This window comes from Lactuca virosa, chromosome 4, assembly GCF_052849685.1.
Source record: "Lactuca virosa cultivar CGN04683 chromosome 4, Lactuca_virosa_CGN04683_v6, whole genome shotgun sequence".
Taxonomy (NCBI): Eukaryota; Viridiplantae; Streptophyta; class Magnoliopsida; order Asterales; family Asteraceae; genus Lactuca; species Lactuca virosa.
The window spans coordinates 130,464,282-130,470,804 of record NC_136429.1 but is presented as its reverse complement, the minus strand read 5'-3'; positions in this window follow the sequence as shown (position 1 = coordinate 130,470,804).

Here is a 6,523-nt window from a genome sequence, read left to right as displayed (position 1 = left end):
TGTTAAACGTGGAGTAGAAGTGAGAGAGAAGAGTGAAATGAGCAAGGAAAGTTGGAAGTCTCGCATGCTATTTATAGGGTGAATTCTCGGGATTCACGTCGTGAACATGGGATAGTTCACGTCATGAGTTTGGTATGTAGACGCGACGCCTGGTGGTCTAGTTCTAGCACACACCAGTCATAGACTCACGTCGTGAGTCTCTTGCTCACGTCGTGAGTCTCGGATAAGGTTGGTGTGCTTGCCTCGAACTTCAGAAATTCATATCTCTCGCATACGAGCTCCGATTTTGACGTTCTTTATATCCACGCGTAGGTGAGAATATACTCTACAACTTTCATTTATACTCCGTCGGCTAATTTTGACTTTAATTTTTAATATTATATTTTAAATAGGCCGGGACAGGATAATTCCATTAAAAATCCATAACTTCTTCATCTGATATCCGTTTTCGTCTGTCTTTTTACCGTTGTACTACTATTGTCGAGACCTTCAATTCTCATTTAGGTTGCTTCGGCTAAAAATCGCTCGATCTTTATTTCGAGTTTTTAGGTGTCTACTGCTGTTCTGAAACCTAGAAAAATCATAACTTCCTCATACGAAGTCAGATTTGGGCGTTCTTTTTATACATGCTCACGATTTAACATAATCTACGACTTTCGTTTAGATACTTAAGGCTAAAAAGTATTTTATTGAAATTTCACTTTTACACTTGACAGTGTTTTACCGGTTTTGTCGTGAATCTTCGATTAGTCGTAACTTCTTCGTTATAACCCGGATTTGAGTGTTCCTTATATTTTTGAAAACCTTGAAAATATATCTAACATTTTATGCAACCCAATTTAGACTTTAGAACACTACATTTTTGATGCTATTTTTATTGATTCAGAAATAGTTTATAATATTTGACTTTTTGAACATTACATTGACTCGGAATATCGGGTTGTCACATCATCCCCCCGTTAGAGGGAATTTCGTCCCGAAATTTAATCTAAGACAGAGTTTATGGACTAGGAAAAAGTTGTGGGTACCTTTGTTTCATCTGATCCTCGCGCTCCCAGGTGTATTCAGATCCTCGCTTGGCATTCCAATGGACCTTCACAATGGGTATGCGACTTTGTTTAGTTCTTTTAACTTCCCGATCCATGATTTCTACAGGCTCTTCCACGAAGTGGAGACTCTCGTTGATTTCAATTTCGTCCAGAGGGATGACGATGGTCTCATCGGACAAGCACTTCTTTAGGTTCGATACGTGAAAGGTAGGGTGTACGTTATTGAGTTCCTGCGGCAATCGAAGTTTGTATGCCACCGGGCCGATCCTAGCAAGGATCTCGAATGGTCCGATATACCTAGGGTTGAGTTTCCCACGTTTTCCAAAACGTATCAAACCCTTCCAGGGGGAGACTTTCAATAGTACCCGGTCCCCAACCTGGAATTCCAAGGGTTTCCGTCTTTTATCCGCATAACTCTTTTGTCTGTCTCTTGAAGCTTTTAATCGTTCTCGGATTTGGACAATCTTCTCAGTAGTTTCTCTTATGATTTCCGGGCCAGTGAGAGTGTTGTCTGGTACTTGACCTCTTGCTAGTTGCGTGTCGCCTACTTCAGCCCAGCACAGAGGTGATCTGCACTTACGGCCGTAGAGGGGTTCGAATGGAGCAACTTTGATGCTAGTGTGATAGCTATTGTTGTACGAGAACTCGATCAATGGTAAATGGGTATCCCAAGCCTTACCAAAGTCTATCACACAAGCTCTTAGCATGTCCTCTAACGTTTGAATGGTCCTTTCACTCTGCCTGTCTGTCTGTGGGTGGTAGGTTGTACTCATGTCCAGCTTAGTTCCCATAGATTTATGCAGCGACTGCCAGAATCGTGATGTGAATCGGCTATCTCTATCGGAGATAATAGATATCGGTACTCCGTGAAGGCTCACTATCTCTTTAATGTAGATCCTTGTCAGCTTCTCCAGTTTGTCTGTCTCTTTTATTGGTAGGAAGTGTGCGGATTTGGTTAATCTGTCAACGATAACCCAAATGGTGTCGAGCCCACCCGTAGTCTTAGGCAACTTGGTTATGAAATCCATGGTTATCCGCTCCCACTTCCACTCGGGTATCTCCGGCTGTTGAAGTAGTCCCGAGGGCTTTTGATATTCTACCTTAACCTTGGCGCAAGTCAGGCACTTGCCCACAAAGGTAGCTATTTCAGCTTTCATGTTCGGCCACCAATACAACCTCTTGAGGTCTAACTACATCTTGTCTGAGCCGAGATGTACGGAGTAGCGAGTTTTATGAGCTTCGTTCATGACAACATCCCTAAATCCACCAAATTTTGGTGTCCAGATCCGGTTCATGAGACAACGAACTCCGTCATCCTTGACTTCAAGGTTTTTGTCCATTTCTCTCAACGCTTCACCTACCACATTCTCTGGCCTCAAGGCTTCGTCCTGTGCTTCTTTGATTTGTGCGGACAGGTGTGAGTAGATGGTCATGGTTAATGCTCTTACTCGGCGGCCCGAGTACTCCTTTCTGCTCAAAGCGTCTGCAACCACGTTGGCTTTTCCGGGGTGATAATGAATTTCACATTCGTAATCATTTAGTAATTCCACCCACCGTCTTTGTCTCATGTTGAGTTCTTTCTGATTGAGGATATGCTGGAGGCTTTTGTGATCGGTGAAGATGTTGCACTTGGTACCGTAAAGGTAATGCCTCCAGATTTTTAGGGCGAACACTACTGCTCCCAATTCGAGGTCGTGCGTCGTGTAGTTTACCTCGTGCGTCTTCAGTTGTCTTGAGGCGTAGGCGATGACCTTCCCTCGCTGCATTAGGACACATCCAAGTCCCTGGTTTGACGCATCACAGTAGACCACAAAGTCTTCTGTTCCTTCTGGCAAGGATAATATAGGTGCGCTGCACAGAGCTCGCTTCAGTGTTTGGAATGCAGTGTCTTGTTTTTCTCCCCAATTGAAGGTTACACCCTTCTGAGTCAGGGTGGTAAGTGGTTTAGCAATCTTCGAAAAGTTTTGTATGAACCTTCGGTAATACCTAGCCAGACCCAAGAATTGTCGGATTTCCGTTGGAGTCCTTGGAGTTGTCCAGTTCTCGATTGCCTTGATTTTGGAAGGGTCCACGTGTATCCCCTCCTTGCTGACCACGTGACCTAGGAAATCTACTTTCCGAATCCAAAATTCGCACTTTGAGAATTTTGTGTATAGCTTCTCTGTCCTTAATGTTTCCAAGACTTGTCGGAGGTGTTGGCTATGTTCATCCTTGCTCCTTGAATAGATGAGTATATCATCTATGAACACGATCACAAATTTGTCCAGGAAGGGACGACATACTCGGTTCATCAAGTCCATGAACACTGTCGGTGCATTTGTCAATCCAAAGGGCATCACTAAAAACTCGTAGTGACCATAGCGAGTCCGGAACGCCGTTTTAGGAATGTCTCCTTCCAGGACTCGCAGCTGGTGATACCCAGATCTTAAATCGATCTTTGAGAAGTAGCTCGCTCCTTGTAGTTGGTCGAACAGATCGTCTATGCGCTGTAAGGGATATCGGTTCTTGATCGTGAGTTTGTTCAGTTCCCGGTAATCGATGCACATGCGAAAAGATCCGTCCTTCTTCTTTACGAACAGGACCGGTGCTCCCCATGGTGAGAAGCTCGGTCTAATGAACCCTTTGCTTAGAAGCTTGTTCAGCTGGCTGGATAATTCCTGCATTTCTGCCGGTGCTAGACGGTACGACGATTTTGCTACTGGGGTAGCTCCGGGAATCAAGTCGATCCTGAACTCGACTTGACGTTCTGGTGGGACTCCTGGAAGATCTTCGGGGAAAATGTCGGGGAAATTGCAAACTTCCGGAATGTCTTTAATATCTTTCACTTCTCGTTTCTTGTCTACCACGTGGGCTAGAAAGGCATGATATTCTATGCAAAGGTATTTTCGAGCTTTGACGCAAGAGATGATTTGTAAATTGGTATTGGTTTTGTCCCCATAAATGATAAGAGTTTTTCCGCTTGGCAGATTGAGGCGAACGGCCCTTTCGTGACAAAGTATATCGGCATGGTGAAGGCTTAACCAGTCCATACCGATGATGACATCAAAACTTCTTATAGTAGTCGGCATAAGATCGATTTGGAACTAGTGTTCATTTAAATTTAACGTACAGCCTATGTACATATCGTTTGCGCTTTCCGTTTTACCGTTTGCCATTTCTACTGTGAATATTTTATTGAGTGCTTGGGGTTTTTGATTAAGTAAGTGTTTGAATTTATGACTCATGAAACTTCTCTCCACACCACAGTCAAAGAGTATGCATGCATAAATGTTGTTGAGGAGAAACGTACCCGTAACCACTGTGGGATCGGCTATTGCCTCGTTCTGCCTTCTTGCCAGCACTCTTCCTACACCACCAACATTCTTTGCCTTAGGGCAATCCCTCTTGTAGTGCCCAGTTTCCCCACACCCATAACATGCCTGGCTCACTCCAGCACCAGGAACTTGGGTGATTGGTCGCGTTGGTGCCTTACAGAAACGGGCAGTGTGCCCTTTCCTGTCGCAGTATTTACAGTGCATCTCCCGGAAATTCCCGTTGTGATGGTAATTGCATTTGTTGCACTTTGGTAGGTTCCCAGCATATTGTTTTACCGGCGTAGGGGTAACAGGGACATCAGTGGGGGCAGTAGCAGCATGGAACGCCACTATTTGTTTCTTTGAAGGTTCTTGCGAAGTTTGACCTTTCCTTTTGTTCTAAAACTTCTTGTTGTTGTTGTTGTTGGCATTGCTGTTATTGTTGTTGCTTCCTTTGGTTGGTTCCGGGACGATGGTCGTGACATCTTGGCAGACCCCATGATCGACGAGGGACTGTGCCAGTTGTTTGGCACTGTCGAACGTCGTGGGTTTGGAAGCTAGCACACTTCCTCGAAGCTGGGGCGACAGCCCCCAGATATAACTTTCCACCTTCTTGCTTTCTAGGGCCATCATCCCTGCGCAAAGTATTGTCAAATCACTGAACCTATTCGTATAGGTTGTGATGTCCGAGCCCACCATAGTCAATTCCCAAAGTTCCTGTTCAAGTTTATGGATCTCCCCCCTTGGGCAGTACTCTCGCAGTAGCATTTGCTTCAGGTTCTCCCAACCCATTGAGTTTGCCACCACCAGAGTTAGTGACTTGACGTGGCCATTCCACCACGTTAGGGCTCGTTCGGAGAAAGTATAGGCGGCAAATTTTACTTTGCTTTCTTCGGGGCATGAGCATATCTCGAACACAGCTTCCGTTTTCTCTATCCACTGGGATAGAGCCATCACTCCCCCAGTTCCATTAAAGGGGATGGGTTTGCTGTTGGAGAAGTCCTTATAAGTACATTCCCCGGAGCGTCCCTGGTTTTGGCCATTAGTAGAGCTATTTATTCCTCCTCCCAATCTGTTGTTACTCATTTGTGCCATTGCTGCAGTTACGACAGCTGTTACAGCAGCCTGAAAGGTAGCAGCATCCATCGACGGAGGTGGTGGTGGAGGTGGTGTTGGTGCTCCTGTATTATTGAAGCGTCGAGGATTTCTTCTTGGTGGCATGATTCTGCCATAAGTTGAGATACGAATTCTTGATAAGTCTTCAGAAATGATTATGGAAAGTATTAGTATCATATGCTTTGCGTTCCGAACGTTACCGAAATTTGTAAGTAAATGGAAACTTTCAATAATAAGTGTATGATTTTCTTAGTATCTTAAGAACTTAATGGTATACTCGAGGAAATAATAAATGCGTGTCATTCTCATTGATATTAGTATTTGATACAACGATCAGGAAAATTTGACCTTACATGCGTCTAGGGTACATCAATGATTAAAGGGAAAAATTTGACAGCATTTCGAACCCCCGAATTGTGCGCTCACAATCCGTCTGGCTTACATTTAAAAAGAAAGAGTAACACCAACACTTATTCGATAAGTATATATACATAGCGCTAGAAGTACGCGTCCTACTCCGAGCGGGTAGCACGTTGCGGACCACGGTATGGGGTTGTGGATGCCTTAGCTCGTGCTACTTGACGTTCAGCATCGATGACGCGCCTTTTCAATGCGGCTTGGCTTCTACGGAACTCCCTTACTTTAGCTCTAGCAGCAGTAATGTCCTTCTGAAGGGAAAAGGTGTGCTCTATTGTCCGCTCATGTTCTTCATCCAGACGACAAAGACGTACTACAGTGACAGCAGCGGTGGCCCCAATGTCCAAGAGTTGGCTGGCATTCACTCTTGCTTGCTCGCCTTGGTTGGCAATGCGACGAACCATGACAGGGAGTGCCCTGTCAGCCGAACCCGCGTTGTTGAGGTTATAAAAGCCTCGTGCCATGTCGTAGGGTGGGCATTGCCCTTGTTCCCTGCTCCATCGCTTCAGATCCACAGCCCAGCGGGGTGCTGGGCCCTGAAAGTTCCTTTGGGGATTTGCTGCTCCTCGGGGAGGATTGTAGATCTCGGGTTCCGAGTCAGTGCTCCCACCATCTCCTTCCTCTTCTGACTCTTCATTTGGGTCTTCC